The 17,017-nt window shown below is 42.5% G+C and overlaps 1 pseudogene; it reads right to left on the reverse strand.

The window, feature by feature from the left end:
- Window positions 1–10,786: 10,786 nt before the first annotated feature.
- LOC125439535 lies at window positions 10,787–10,919 on the reverse strand (annotated as a pseudogene).
- Between the last annotated feature and the right edge of the window lie 6,098 nt (window positions 10,920–17,017).

Consider the following 17,017-nt stretch of genomic DNA (forward strand, 5'->3'; position numbering starts at 1 on the left):
AACTTACAACTAGTACAAAATTTGTAAAAAAAATGTTTTCATTGGCACAATGTAGACATAATTATAAAATGTAATTACATGGCACAATACACAAAATGTAATAAACAGCAGTACTGCTTATTACATTTTGTGTACTTTGCCTTGTAAAGGTAGAATCAAGGGTGAAAAGGTAGAATGTTGAAATTAGGGAAGGTTATGAGTGGGAATAACTGTGAGAAATAGCAAAGGGCAGAGTTCTGCCCTGCAAGTGATTTTGTTTTTGGTGCCCTGTACTTGGCTAGGACGGAGTGTGGGAGACACAAGCCAGGTTCAACAATTTAAACAATAGGTTTATTTCTTAGGAGAATTAAGTAATAACTCCTCCCTTAGGTCTGTCTAAATCAAAGCATTTGCTTGTCTTGAGCAGATTTGAAGCTGTAGACTGTGTCTTCTCTTGGGGTGATTCCCCACAGCACATTCTGTTGAGCTTGACTTGCGTCCGCCTGAATTTTTCTTCATGAATTCGACTCGCTGTCTGTCCGCACAGTGGCCAAGCTCGGGCTGCAACGAAAAGTTGGTTAATCCGCACATTGCCGTGCTCGGCTCTCCTTACTTGAGCTCAGTGGGTGGGGTCGACTCTGTGCTTCATCCACCCCTCTGCCCCGATTGGTTCCCTTTCCCATGACGGGAAATGTGAAAATCCTTTTGTTCCATGCTTTCACCCAGGGGAGGGGGAGTGAGGGGGCTTTCAAAGAAAGGGGGCTTTCAAGACCCCATTGCCCCCTCCACCCCACAAGAAGTTCCTCTGCAGTAGGTAAGTGGGTGGGGGGTGCGTGGTGGAGGGCGTGGCTGCGTGGCTGTGTGGTGGTGGGGGAGCAGAAAGGTGGGAACCGGTTGTAAAATTATTAGAATTCCAATCATTGTCTAAGACCCACCAGCCATGCAATGAAAATTCTGCACAGCCTGACCTGACCCTTGCTAATCAGTTCTGCAAATATGGGAAATATAAAATATCACATTTATAGTGCAGACCATTTGGCTGAAAAAGATAAAAAATATTGGTGTATGAAACTCCTCGCTATTTTGTACCTTTCCTTTTTCTTTAGTGCTTCCTATGCAAACCATAATGCAGAGAGAGAGAGAGAGAGAGAGAGAGAGAGAGAGAGAGAGAGAGAGAGAGAGAGAGAGAGAGAGAGAGAGAGAACACGAGACCTCTTGTAAGAGATTCAGATCCAGGCATCTCTGGTTAGTCAGACAGTCATGAAAAGAGGATTGCCAGCCTCCAGGTGTTGGCTGGAGACTTCCCACTATTACATCTCTAGGCCACAGCCATAAGTTCATCTAGAGAAAATGGCTGCCTTGGAAGGTGGATTCTTTATACTTCATTGAAGTCCCTCCACAAACCCCACCCATTTTAAAATCAGCATTACAGTATTTATTGAGACCATTCTCAAAACTTAAAAGCAAAGCAAGTTTTAGGAAGATTGGAGAAAAACCATGGCAATCCCCAGAAATGCACAAATTCACCATAATTCTATGGGGAAGCAAGACACCCCTCCCTCCACAAGCATTGAACTTAGGGCAGCTAACTTGCGTGGAAATGGCCTTGGACAGTTGAAATATTCACACTATAGGAGAGGTTGAATGGTTGCTCTTCTGAGCCATTTGTGAAGCTAAATTATAAAGCAAGGACAATGGATTTACACCTGAATAATAGTGGACATATTAATTCTACATTTGACAATGAAAGTTCAGATTTTAGCATTAATGGAATGTCATGCATTTAAAAAAGTCTTCAACCCACTTTCCAAATGTGACAACTCTTCAGAATTTCAGATGTAATTAATACAGTCTTATGAAACAGGAATGTGTAAGAAATATTCTTGGTACATATGTCCATGATCAACTCTAATCAGTTACTGAGGAAATATTAATAACATATGCATTGTGTTCCCACAGCTATAGTTTATTGAATCTGCTTTTTAAAATCTTGTGTTGTGGGCAGTAAATGCTATAGGTCAGACTGCCTCCTAAGCATCAGCAAAAGTAACAAATGCAAGTGTGCAGGGCTTGTTAAGAAGTGGGTGTATGCGATAAAATATAAAAGCAACCGTTGCAGTATGGAGGATGAATGGGGGTTATTTGAGGAAATTCCGGCAGAAGATGCTTTAGGTTAAGAGAAATTCAAACAACTCTCCTTCCGTTAGCAATCATTTTGTATGTATTATTATAGAACAAAGGGGGAGGCCATAGAATTCTCCAATTGGGGCACCAATTCATCGGTGCTAGTGGCAAACCTGACTAGTGCTGCAATCACAGATGGCAGATACAACAGTCCTCTTTTAGTAATCTCAGTTGCTGAGTATGAAGGTTGCATTTATTGACCTTGAGAAGGTTCCAAGTTTGTTCTCCGTTCACATTCAGACTCTGTCATTGATCCAGACAGCTTTTCTGGTGTGCAGTGTCAAAGTAGAGCATGATACACTCTCACTGAAAGTTGAATGGCAGCAAAGTTTTGTGGATGGTGCTTTCTAGTTGAAGAATCCCTGAAGAAGAGGATCACTTGTAAAAGAAATGGTGGCTGCTGTAGAGATTATTGAAATTAAGAGTCACATTCTTAGAGGAATTATGGATAGGAGTTCTCATAGCAACCCTGCTGGCTAGGAGGGAAGAGCTGCAGGCAGAAAGACTTAGAAGCAAGCTAGAAGAATGCTATGCTTGGCAACAGTTTAGTTTTACTACGGTGTGTCTCTCATATGATGAATCCTAATTTATCACAATTGTGGTGTGAGAAAATTATGTCAAGGTGGTTTGATTTGTGTTCTAGCAATGCTAATCAAAATCAGGGTTGTTGATTACCAGAACAGCATTCCTTGAAGAACTTCAAATGGGTTATGATGTTATGTGTTTTCTGGATGGGCAATAGTGTTACCAGCTATTATATATAATAAATGAGAGCATGTAGCACTTTAAAAAAAAATCTAGGAACATCCCTAATATTCAGTCAGTATCCTTTTCTGCAGCAGTTGAATAGTTGAAAAGTTCAGCAATCTGAAATTAAGGAAATAGTCGCGAGTATATTATTTGTGTTTTGGAGAAGCTGAAAGATTTTGAGAACGAGCCCCTTGCAAATAATGAATATGAAATATCACAGCAGAGAAAAAATATACTCATTCTTTTTCTAATTATTTGGAAGGATTTTATATTAAACTAGCGGGGCCCAGCCACTCGTTGCTGTGGCAATTGTCCTTCTCATCACAGTCCGCAACCCACACAGATGTTCATGCAGGTCCAATGATCCGCAGCATAGCCTTTTGGGGTGGTCAAATGGAATCCCTCTTTCCCTTTTCAATTCACATTGTTATATGGTGGTGCCTTGTTTTTTTAGTATAAGGTAACCCTTTCCATTCCACAACTGTCCAGAGTGCGAATACCGCTGTCCATGAGGCTGGTTGACACACACAGTCCTGGCTTGGGTAAGGCAGAACTGGGGCAAGGAGGCTATCCCAGTCAGGCTGCAGAGGCAGGGTGGTGAGGCGCTCAGATCGAGGCCAGCTCCCTGGGTTCTTCAAGGGCCATGTTCAAAAGAAGGAGAGCCAGTAGTGTTGGTTCGGGCCTCACCCCATGGATTTTCTTAGAAGAAAAGGCAAACTCCAGCTCGCTTTAGTAAAAAAGAGATCTGTATGCACATGGGTGAGGAAGTGGATAAGTGGTGGTTGGATGTGAGGGAGGGCAGAGTGAGGTGTGTGAGGATGAGCTGGATGTGTATGAAAGTATGTGTGTTATGTGGTAGCAGTGGGTGAGGCACAGAGAGTGAAAGTTACCTGCGGTGAGGGGGGGAACCCCACCTGGTGTCTCACATGGCAAAGTGTGTATGTGTTTCACTTCCAGTGGTATTACCTAACAGTGTTACCTATTTACTGTTTTAACTGCTCATCTGTGGCCATCTGAGCAAACATTCTAAGCCCTCATCCCAAGCCCTCAGGCCACAGACAGACAGGCTGGATGCACATTCTCAAGGGTGATTAGTTAAACACAGCTAGCTTTTATGGGCCTGGTGCACCAGGAAAGATGTTTTTAATTTGGCCTAGGTATGGACTTCTCGGCCATTTGAAGGTCCACCACCTGCCCAAGAACAGGGAGGTGAACGTCATGTGAAAATTTGGGGGCGATCCGTCCAGCCGTTTCGGCGTTAGGGAGTGACTAACAAAGTCACTGTTTGCTTTATATATATAGATTAGAACAAAGTGTTTTGTAAAAATGAGATTTAATCATAGACTAATAATATTAGCACAGAGAAATGTTATCCTATCCAGATCTACCTTTTTTGAAGAGGGGGAGTAAAAAATGATGCCCTGCATATATAATATACATATTCTTCTTTATACATGCTTATATAATCAACATATGATCAATAACACTTTTAAATTATATAATAAATTATGTTGATCTGTATGAAATATTAGTGAATAATTACACTTTCACATTATTTTATCTATCTATAGTTTTTGAATATTCCCTCAACCCTCTGCCCACATAAAAATTGAACCCAAGGAGAAAGTTTTTCAGTCTAACCTTTTCCCAGACATTTTTTAAAATACAGCGCACACAATTCTGGCATGGGAAACACCAAACACACCCAGGGACATAGGTGGCAGATTTTTTAAGCTAGCCATGCCTCAACTGCCCCCCTGGGGTATGGCCACAGTTTCCCAAACCCGCCTCACCAGTTCTCTGAGAAAGCAGCTCTCTGAGGCTGGGGATGGCAGACTCCCCTGCCCCGCCCTCCCCTGCCCCACCACCAACTGGGATCCCAGCTGGCAGCCCCTTTTGCCCTCCCCTCTGGGCAGAGGCATAGGGGAAAATGGAACCCGGTGCAAAATCTGAGTTTTGCACGCACCCCCCCCTCCCATGGCAGCTGTTGTGATGCTGGAATCCACCCCAAACAGCATCACTTTCAATGCTGTTTAAACTAGAGAGCCCACATTCTCCTTTTAAATCCACCTTAAAGGGATAATCTGGGGTACCCAGTTAAAACACTGAAAATGATCATGTTTTGGGGTGAATCTGGGGAAATTGGGGGGTGCCTGCTGCTGGGGAAATTGGAGGGTGCAATTGTTAAGCTAGCAGCACCAAACTTTCAGGGTATCTTTAGGAGACTCTCCTAATGATGCCAATCAGGTTTGGTGAAGTTTGGTTCAGGGGGTCCAAAATTATGGACCCTCAAAGGTGTAGCCCTCATCTTCTATTAGCTCCTATTGGAAACAATGGGGGATGGGGCACCCTCTTTGGGAGTCCATAGCTTTGGACCCCCTGGACTAAACTTCACAAAACCTAGGTGGAATCAGTAAGAGACTATCCTGATGATACCTCCTAGGTTTGGTGTACTTTGGTTTAGGTAGAATTCTCCAGGATCATTTCCAGGGAATTACACCTGGTTATCAGTTTGTCAGCATGGCCAATTGGCCATGCTGGTAGGGGCTGACGGGAATTGTAGTTCCTGAACATCTGGAGAGCCGCAGGTTCCCTACCCCTGGTTTAGGGGGTCAAAAATTTCCTAAGGTGTAATATCAGGGAACCCCAAATCTATCAGATGAGAGGGCAGCTCTATTTGTGGCCTTTGGCAGAGCCAAGCATAACACAGCTCCCAGTTTTAAAGTGGGGGGAGGGGAGGACAAGAGAAGATACTGACCTCTTCTTCTCCTACCCATTTGACTCCCGCCTGCTCTAAAGTGTGCAGCTGCCCAGCAGAGAATCAGGTAGTGGGTGTGGGAAAGAGGGGTGCATCAGGCATTCTAAACCATTAATAGACATCATTTCCCCAAACTCTTCTCCCCCTGTGAGTGTTTAGAGTACATCCTAAGCTCACCCTTCCCCCAGCCTACTACAGCCACTGTCAACACACAGTCCTTGAAAGGTGGTGGTGGGTAGACCAGGAATTCGAAAGTATTACAGGTGGAAGGTTATCTCAACTGGGGGAAACGTGGAGATTAATAAGGCCAACGGAGATTACTTGGGGATCTATGTATCCCAACTTGATATCTTTGAATATCTCCTTAGGAACCTTAGCTTCCTCTCCCCATTGCTCACCATAATTTTGACTAACAACTACAGCTTCTGTCTTACCAAGGGATGCAATTCTCTTCTGAGAAGGGTCTCCCTCTCCCTTCTTGCTGCCTCCTAGTGGCAGCCTAATTGGGGGAATGGGGTGCACATGGCAGAATTAGTCTTTTCTGATGAGCAATTGAACCTCCCCCATCACCTGACATTGCACCCTCTCTGACTAACCCCAGGGCATCTGCCCCCTTCACACCCCATAGATCCAGCCCTGGAAATAAGGCAATTATAATTGTCAGGGATAACAAGATAAGCTTCTTCAAAAAGAAATGACTAAGCATATTCCTTCAAATTCTGTAGTGTTCTCACTCAAAGATTCATGAATGTCTGAATTTTCTTGTTCTAATAAAATTGGCATTTGCTGGTGACACATATGTGATCCTAAGGAAAATTTCTTTCTCATTCAGTGTATCACTAGAATAGTCATTAAGTCATAATTTGTCCTTTTGGGTAAAAACAAAATTATGCTCTCTTTAGACTGAGTAATAAAGGAGTGCACATCAGCAGGGCAGTGGTGAAGGCAGCAAAGAGCACCAGCAACAGGCATGGGTTAATGATATGAGATTACTTTTGCTATTAAAATCTCACTGAAACCCTACTGTACAGGAACATGGATGAGCATATATAATGAACATATTAAACAGTCTGTTCAATATTCAATTATTAAAATAATGGAAACATTAGAATGCATCTTATGACTTCCTTCCATTAAGTGAGGAGTCTGACTGTAGGAGAGAAAGCTTGCTCTGTCAGAGAAAAGTCTGGCCCATCAGAGGACAGTTATTATACCATGATGCAATAAGCGATGTCCTTTCATTTTCTCTGTGGATGCAATTACTGGCTCAACTGTATATAAATTGCCAGTTTAAAAGATGGTAACCATCTTAATAACTAAGGAAATGATCCACTCAGCCCTCTGCATGAGTGCAAGTATGCATGGGAAGGGACCTCCACAGTGCTCAATAAAGCTCTTTGCTCCCCGCTTCTCCCTACATAGCCCTCATAATTTTTGTGTTATATCCGGTGAAAAAGAGGGGTCCGTACATATGAAAGGTATACATTACAGAAGTTCAAATGGTCTCATTATGCCCCTTGTGTGTGTTTCAAAATCTGTATGCATTTTTGTTGCATGTTTATTTTGATGACTATATTGTTTATTTATGTATCTATTTTATATCCTTCATTTCATCTTTGTGGCTTCTGTGCAATCTCATACAGATTGCTCCCTCTGTCCCCTCCTTGGGCTGTTCCTTCCCACCTAAACTGGCATGTGACAGGGGGAGGCAGAGAATTCCTTTCCTCTGTTCTTCCTTTACTTATGTGAAGGTACTATGTACTTTCCTGCCTCTTCCATGAGGTGATTTTGGGCTTCGCAGAGAAAAAGTCTGCTGGATTACACCAGAGTCTGCTACTCGCAGTGGCCCACCAGATGCCTTCCGGAGCTCACATGCAGGATGTGAAAGCAATGGCCTTCTGCCAGTGATGTAAATATATATATTTTTATGGGGTGGGCTCGGGGGTTGGGGCCATGCCTCCCCAAGCCCCACCCCCAGCCTCAGTGCTTATAAAAGCAGCTCTCCGAGGCCAGGGACAGCAGACTCCCCTGCCTCGCCCCCCCACCGACTGGGCTTCCAGCCGGCAGCCAGCAGTCCCTTCTGCCCTCCCCTCCAGGCAGAGGTGTAGCTAGGGAAAATGGATCCTGGTGCAAAATGTGAGTTTTATGCCCCCACCATGGGCGCAAAAAGGAAATCTGGGGAAATCTGGGGGGTGCCTGCTGTAAGAGGTGCAATTGTTAATCTAGCAGCATCAAACTTTCAGGGCATCTTTAGGAGACTCTCCTGATGATACTACCCAGGTTTGGTGATGTTTGGTTCAGAGTTATACACCTTCAGAGGGATACACCTTCAAAGGTGTATCCCCATCTTCTATTAGCTCCACTGGAAACAATGAGGGCACCTCCTTTGGGAGTCCATGACTTTGGACCCCCTGAACCAAACCTCACCAAACCTAGGTGGTATCAGGAGAGTCTCCCAAAAAAATCCCTGAAATTTTGGTGCTGCTAGCCTAAAAACTGTGCCCCCTGCAGGCCCAAAACTGAAAAAACACTAAAAAAATAAAAAACCCAAAAACAGTGGGTGGAGCTTTGGACATGTAATGAGGGGGGTTGAACCTGGGAAACCCCCCTTACTTACATCCTGCTTCTGCTGCTCCTGAGCAGGAGAGGAGATGCTAGAGAAAAAGAGCTTCATCAGGCTTTTGTCCCTTCTCTCGGTTAAAAAAAAGTTTAATCAACATCTTTTTCTTACCATTTGTCCATTAATGTACTGAGTGTGATAAGAAAATGGTAGAAACAGATGATCACTCACTATGCCTATTATGTTTGGGACTGCACAGAAGTCGCAATAATGAAAAGAGGGTTGCATTTACCTGCAACCATTTTTCATTGAGTGGTGTTCTGCGCAGGCACACATCCCTTCCTCCTTTCCCCTACTGTGGGACACTGCCCATGAATCTTTCACTATAGTTTCCATAGAAGTGAGGGAAGAACTGAGGAAAAGAGTGCTCCCCCTCTCCCCATCATGTACCAGGAAGGACAGGCCTGAGCAGCGGGGTGGGAGAGTACTCCTAGTACTATTGGAAGTGCTAGAAGGAAAAAGTTTTTTTTAAAACTCACCATCTCTGTGGCAGGCCTTCACACATGCACAGTCCCATGTGTGCCTGCACAGAACACCACTTAATGAACAACAGTTTCGGATAAGTGCAACCACATTTTCTCTCCTACGGGACCAAAGCCATATAATTCTCCTCTCCCCCATTTTATCCTCACAATCCTGTGAAGTAGGTTAGGATGACTGTGTGTGACTGGCCCAAGCTTCCACATCCAAACTTGAATCTCCCAGTTTCTAATCAAACACTAACTACCACACCTTACTCATTCTTGATGGAGTAGTAATCAGTATATTGATCTACAATGTGGACACCATGATTGAACTCTCCAATTCACAACAAATAAATTATCTTTGGACAAGACTGTGAGGATGAACTGGAAATGGGATGTCCATGAAAGGCCACCATGAATTCCTTGTAGAAGAATCAGGATAAAAATCTGATAAATCTGATAAAAGGGGAAAATGGTTGTGATTTCAAAGAAATCCAGGTTTCCAATCCAGGTTGGATGATATTTTCAGGCATTTCACTGTTCCTAGAGGGGTATGCCCTGACATATGTCAGATGAGTACAAAAAAGTAAAGAAAATTATGATGAAAACATTGTAATGTCTTTGTTTTCTATCCACTCGGGATGATAGTCTCAGAGCTATCTCGTTTGGATACCATAGCATCTAGAAAGCTATTTATTCAGTGATCATGAAATGTCTGAAGAGTTCTGTATCCCAATAACTGGAGGAACCTCTTTGGAAGGAAACATCAGCAACATTATTTCATGTTCAAAATTTGTTTTATTTGGATGATCTGAAAGCTTTGATGTTAGTTTCATATATTATGCTCCCTCCCATCTGAACTAGAAAGCCATGTGCCACTGTGATGAATAGTGCTCTTGCACTTGTTGATATGCTCATTTGTTAACAAATGGGGCTTTTCTTCCTTTTCTCATTAGTCTGGAAATAAATGCATATTCCTAATGCATACTGTACTTACACTGACAATAATCTACAACATTTCATTTTTGCCTGAGAATCAACTGGGTGGGAGAGGAGGGAACTCTGCCACTTCCACAAACAAGTTCAACTGTGCATTCAGGGATTTGGATCCTGCTGTAACATCACACAACTTTAATGCTTAGTATTTAGAAGGGTCTGTTGTGTGTGTGTATCATGTGTTATGTTATGTACATGTCATGGGTTATGTATCAATGTTTACTAGTCACAATGGCTACTAACAGTGAGGATATTTACTCTATATGTGGCAGTATGCCTTTTTATATCAGTTGCTGGAGAGCATGGGCGGGCAGATGTTGTTGCCGTCATCCTGATTGTGAGCTAATTCCTAAAAGCAGTTGGTTAACCACAGTGTGAACTGAATGCTGGGCATAATGGGCCTGATCCAGAAAGGTTCTCCATATATTCTTATGTGTTTCCCATCTACTGAGTAGTCTTTGTAATAAAAAGATAGTCCAGTGGATGAAGATATTCAATTTTATTTATGTTATTCCCCAGAAGAAGAAGCTAGCTTTGAACTAAAGCCACTTAAAAAGGCCAGACAGAACATAGCAAAGATTATGGATCTTCATTCATCTGTAAACTATCTCCTTTGGTCCTTACAACCTAATGGAAAACAAATCGCATAAGCTTGGAATTTGAAAGGACCTATATAATTTTGTGCAAATTCTCTTGCTTATATTAGGTTGGCTCTTTTTTAAACAAACAAAAAACATAATACCCATTCACAACAAGAATTTCTATTTCTTAATGGTTGAGCAGATTTTTTTTTTAAAAAAATCAACAGATTCCTAGCAAACAATCAATTTCCCTCATACTTCAATATATCATGAGGATTATTCATTATTTTAAAATAATAAATAACATAATATCCTGAATCAAAATGATTGTGCGTTTGAGATGTTTTGTCCTGTTACTCATTTTGGAAAACCAATTATTTGGACCATCAGCAAGTATGTGTGTTCCTACAGAGTTTAAACTATGTTACTCTCTCTCTCTCTCTCTCTCTCTCTCTCCAAATTATGTAGTCAAGTTTCCCACATTTTGGGGAAATTGCAGGGGTCAGCACACCTGAAGTGCAATGGATGAGCCTCACCTTGGGAAAACCACCTTCATGATTATGGGGACTCCCTTGCCATGTATAACTGTTATTCTCAAATAACATAACATTAGAAATATAAAATATTCCCAAAAGTTGAAAGTTAACAACAAAGTTGTGAAATAACTTATTTTTTTGTTTGTGTGATAATCTGAAAAGGGTGAATTGGTAATAAAATGTGAAGAATACACATGTTAGGGAAAGAACAAATTTTATAAAATGAGAGTCTCTATTTGTGTAAACTTGATTTATCCTTGACCATGACCTAGGGTTTCCAGCTCTAGATTGGGAAATACTTGGAGATTTTGGAGGTGGAACCGGGTTTTGGAAGGAGAGGGACCTCATCAGGGTATAATATCATTCAGTTCACTCCCCAAAGTTTACTTTGGTTGTCTAGAGATCAGTTATAATAGTGAGAAATCTGTAAGTATTAGCTGAAAGTTGGCACACCTACCATGACCCACTCTATTGTTTGTTTTCATTGGAGTGGATACAGCTATCTTTTACACTCAGTCTTGTTCAAATCCACTCCTTACTATAGTTTGTCTATGACTTTTGTTCATGCAGGTCCCATGACCTCCAGCATATTGCTCTGTGTGAGATCAGAGGATCCTCCCTCTCTTTTTCATCATGAGGAAACCTGGTTGGAACCACCCCAGTGTAACTTACATATAATATAAAATGGCAATATTATGAAACTTTTATTAAACATAGAGGATTATTAATTGAAATAATCTTGCAAATTTTATGTGCTGAATGCAACATTTTTCTATCACTGTTTCTAAAATGAGGTGAATTGTATGGTGATTACATTAATATTTATCTTTAACTGGAATATGTTTGATTTATTTAGCAAAATTACAAAATTGATGAGATTCAATAGGCCTTCAAGAGCTTCTTGATGATGGAGGTGCTACTTGAAATCTTTGAAGTTACTCTGGAAATATTTGCCCAGATCCGGAGCCTGGTCAAAGGGTTCTTGGGGCTGCCCCAGTCATTTCAGTACATGGAACCTATTTATACATGCAAAGTATATACCTATTTTATTTTTAGATTATATGTCTATCTCATTTTTATATCATAGAATTTTGTCTACTATAAAAATGAAATAAATAATTCAGCTTTAATTGTTCATTAATTGATGATGCAATCTTTCTGGAATGCATGCAAACATTTGATATGCTCAACCTAGCGCTACCTCAGAGGAAGACTTTTTAGTCTCTGCACCTTGTTTGTTGGCTTTCCAGGACAACAGGTTGGCTGCTGTGTGAAAATGGAGGCTGGAATAGATGGAAAATTGGTCTAATCTAGTAGGGCTCTTCTTATGCATTGTCACACACATACTAACTAACTGCAAAGAGGAAGAAGCCCCTTCCTGCCTAGGCCCTGCTTGGAAGCAGATCTGCTTCGGGAAAGCTTCTGCCTGAGTTGTGTGTGTGTTTGTGGTGCTCACTCTTGAGTCACCTTCAGTGTCATGGGCTAACAAGGATGTAGCAGCCAGCCAGCCAGGTGTGCCTGAAGTCTCTATCTGCTATGGTGGAACTCCCCTCTGCCCACTGCCTAGGGCAGTTGCCCCTTTTTGCCCTTGCCCCCCGATCCAGGCTTGAGATTTTTTTCTTTTGAACAGATGACTCTCTTGTAGTCTTTTAAGATGGAAAATGTAACTTTGTGATGTGCAAGAACAAACTTCGGTGAGCCAGGGGCATTTAAGGCATTTACCTCTTTTTATAAAAAGCTGTTAACAAGTAATGCCCTTCCAGCTCTGAATTTTATAAAAATCTGCTTAATACCAAAAACTGATCAGTCCAAAGTCCTCTTTCCTTCAGGGAATAATGTTGCACATCTCTGTTCCTTTAGCACCTGAAGCAGACTCAAAGGACTGCCCTGGGTAGTTAGGCCCTGATATTTTGAATGTGTTGCTGTATGTTGCCTGATATTTAAAGTTTAGATCATGGTCTTTGTATTAGGAAAAGGACTGTTGATAGGGTTAGCACTGCAGTCTAGGTTTTAAAAACATTTCTGCTTCCTATGCATTAATTTAATTATTTGTAGAGACGTGGAAACAAAAGTCAAGCTGCTTTTATGCTACTGTGATTGTTTTATGTTTCTGCTTTATAAATCTCATTCGTAACTGTAGACTAGGATGGTTTTTATTGCTGGGTTTATTTTATTAACCTGCTTTATTATCATTATGTTTTAATTTGCATTTCCACTGTTTTCTTGTATATATATTGTAACCTGCCTTGAGCAAATCTCTGGAAAGACAGCTTACAAATGTACTAAACAAGCAAACAAATCAGTTAGGTAGGTGGTAAATCTTTTAGAGGTCACTGGGTCAGGAACTTTTGGCCACAAGAGCACTCACCTTTGCTTTTCCAGTGTTGGAATACATTTTATGCCTTGCAACTGCCACAATCCAATCAGAGTAGCAGCATGCACATAATTAAGACTTGTCTGCCCCTTATGTTGATGTCAACAACTTTATTTGGCTCCTGCTGTGACCATGTGGTTTCTTTGTCTGTGTGAGAGTGTAAATAGCAAGAGCTTAAATAGTTCTATCCTCTAGGCAAATCAGTGTTTGTTTTGAATTTTCTAAAACCTTTGGCTAGCTGTCTTTTAGTTAAAAGTAGCCACCTATGTTAAGAGTTGTAATACATGAGTAGTAAAAAAATAACCTGGTTTGGACTATGGCTAGATGTTATCCCTATGTTTGCTATCCCTATGTTAGGGATACTAAAGGATAGAGCAAAATGTAAGTGCATTAATACTTAAAATTCCCTGGTAATACATTGCTGTCATTGATATCTCCCCCGTCCTCCCACCCTATATATATATTAGCATAATTTGGCTAATATGGTGTGGAGATTACTTTGAACTAGATAACTTAATATTATGTCAGCTCAATGACAAGTCAAGTGCAAACATATTAGACATGTTTAAAGCTGGAGTCTAAACAAGTGTTTGTGTTGAATATGGGATATTTTCAGCACACAGCATTTTAAAAACACATCCTCTTTTTTAAAAAAAAAACATTTACTTGATTTAATAGCTGGCAATGCCTTAGCTTTGAAAGCCAACATGGTGTGGTGGTTAAGAGCAGCAGACTCTAATCTGGAAAACTGGGTTCTGTTCCCACTCCTCCACATGAAGCCAGCTTGGTGACCTTGGGTTTGTCACAGTTCTGTCAGGACTCACTCAGCCCACATACAGGCAGGCAATGGCAAACCACCTCTGAACATCTCTTCAGGCATGTACATTTGGCTGAGAAATATTGGTATTTTTCAGGTTCTTCACTCCAAAAATGGAGCAATTGAAAGGGAAACAAAAGTGGATCCTAAATCATGCTGATTTTTTTGGCATGATTTTGGGCTGCTTCAGCTTGTCACCATTATTTTTTGAAAAAAGAATTGCCTCTCCTGAGGGTGTAGAGCTGTGAGACTAGCTTGGCCCAGATGAGCCATGCTTGTAGCTCTATGCAGAATTCCAGTGCTGTGGCCTTCAAGTTCCATGTGGGAGTTGGAGGCTGGGGCAGTCACAGAGCTGTAAGTCCAGATGAGCTGGGATGAGCTGGGATGAGCCCAGTTTGCAGTTCTGTGCAGAGTTCCACCACCATAGCCTTTGGGTTCCATGTGGGACTTGGAGGCTGGGGCAGACACAGAGCTTCCCTTCCACATCATCTGGGTTCTATATGGGACAGAGGCAGACAACCCCATTGCAGGAGTTTAGGGAAGTGAGAGGAACAGGACATGCATTACCACACCAACCTGTGGTGGGACAGGAGGACCTGCTTTTAGGAAGCAGAGCTCTACCAGTCTCCCAATACAGGCTAAGATGGATGCCATCTCCAGAGCTCTGTACTGAGTTGCCTGTAGGAAAAGGATGTCTTAACATTGCTAAAGGGCTAAATTTTCCAAAAACTGGGCCACTCACACTGTAGTCTTTTCCCAGTATGTCTGGACCACCTTTTGGTCTAGTTGCATTGTGTGCCAGCTGCAGTACCCCTTTTCTTGGAATCCAGCATAGACTTCTCATAGACTACTTCTCTTCAAGACAGGTAGCTATCTCCCCTTTCCACAATGACCTACTCTATTCCAGACCTACTTTATTCCCCTCACCTCTTTCCAAATCCTAGAACTCTAAAAATTCTCTGTGTGCATGTTTTACCATTGAGCATGTGTAAGTTTATTATTTTATTTCCCAGTAAAAATTATTACACTTTATTTTCTGACTCCTGTAGATTTCTGATGGAGAATAGCTTCCATAAACTTTGTGGTTACCTCCTTTTCCAAAGCAAAGTCTGTCCCTGCTAATTAGCCATCCTAAAAGTGACAGACCATACAATTTTGGGTAGCAGATAGGCAGAGGTGTAGCTGGCGAAAATGCGGCCTGGGGCAGATTCCAAGTTTTCCTCTCTCCCATGGGCCCCTGTGCCATGCCCTGTGCCATGCTCCACTTACCTCCTGGGCTCAGGACACTGCCTTCCCTCCTCCTGGGCCCGGCAACAGTCCAGCCAGACTCCTGGGCCAGGAGAAAGCCCCTCCCTGGCCCAGGGACCAGCTGGGGAGTTGCTGGGGGTGGGGCTGCAGCCTAGCCTGACTCCCAAGCCAGGGAAAGCCCCTTCCTGCCTTCCTCTCCAGCCGAAGGACTGGCTGGGGAGCTGCTGGGGGAGGGGCTACAGCCCAGCTAGACTCATGGGACAGGGGATAGCTCATCCCTCCCTCCCTCCCTCAGTGATTTTTTTTTAACTGAGGTCTCACTCAGCTTTTTAAAAAGTGCTGAGGCTGGAGGCTGGAGCTCCCCTCCCTCTCAGAGAGGGAGGGATGTTCCAGCTGCCATCCTGCAGCCTCAGCGCTGTTCTTTTTTAAAGTCAAGGTCTCTCTTGGTTTAAAAAAAGCACCGAAGCTGGAGGCTGGAGTGCCCCTCCCTCTCAGAGAGGGAGGGGAGCTCCAGCCTCAGCTCAGAGTGGGAAGCGGCTCAGCCGTGGCTGGAGCACTTCAGCCACGGCTGCACTATTTTCTACTCCCAGGCTCAGTGGCGTAGTCACGTGGGGGAACCATTTTGTGCCCCCATGTGACTAATTGGCATGTGCTCAAGGCACATATCCCCACATGTTCCCATGGCAGCTACGCCACTGCAGATAGGTCACATCACATAACCTTTATTAGACATAAAAACAAGGACAAATATAAAATAAATAGATATTAAAACAAGATCAAGTTCTCTTATGTTGTTCTTGAGTACATATAGCAATCACTTGCAGAAGAAACTTTGTGGTCTTTTCCAATACCTCTGTTTTCCCCCTGTTTAGAAGTAGGGCAATTCCAATTTTGGGATGGAATCCTGGATTTTTTAATATAGGGGCTTGGAAATATCCAGGATTTCTCCCCCCCCCCCCCAAAAAAAAAATTCAGTGCCATTAGATCTGAATTTTAGCATTTTTTGGCACAGGTGTACATCTCCTTCTTTGAAAACCCTGCAAAGTTGCTGTAAGTCAATTGTGATTTGACAGCAGTTTCTACCACCAATGTCTTTTCTTTAGCCTCTTTAAAAATAGAGAGCTCACCCAAACTATTATGTACCAAACAAAACCCCAGCGTTTCCCACCATTGTTTGATGAGCATAAAATGGTTGTTTTCTCCTTGTTTTACCCAGCTGCTTTGCAATATCTATTCCTCAGTCTAGCATATAGTTATCATCCTGCTGTGGAAAAAAGGCAGCGTGCTGAACTGAGGACTCCATGTACAAAATAGGTGCTGTGGGCAAGATGATTCCTATATTTACTTCTCTGTTTCTAACTCTCAGAGCAGTGAACGTGGTATCCAGCACTAGACTGTGAACACCATATACAAGCATTGCAAACATTAGCTTTTAGCAGTAGAAAATCTCGTGCTTTTTTCTATTCTGTATTTATTCTTTATTTGTGTGCAGGATCAGATGGTCAATGACACCTTAAAGAAGGACACTTCATTCCAGCATGAGATTTATTTGGATGCTTTTACCCAGTGGCATAATGCCAACAGGGCAGGGTGCGTGTGATGCCCTGGGCAGAGCCACAGCAGGGGCATGGCTGGGCCATAGATGGGGCGTGGTGTTCTGGGGCAGGGGAGGGTGCCCCGGGCACAGATCCCCCTCGCCCTGCCCCTGCT

The sequence above is a fragment of the Sphaerodactylus townsendi genome, linkage group LG09 (genome assembly GCF_021028975.2).
Source record: "Sphaerodactylus townsendi isolate TG3544 linkage group LG09, MPM_Stown_v2.3, whole genome shotgun sequence".
Lineage (NCBI taxonomy): Eukaryota > Metazoa > Chordata > Lepidosauria > Squamata > Sphaerodactylidae > Sphaerodactylus > Sphaerodactylus townsendi.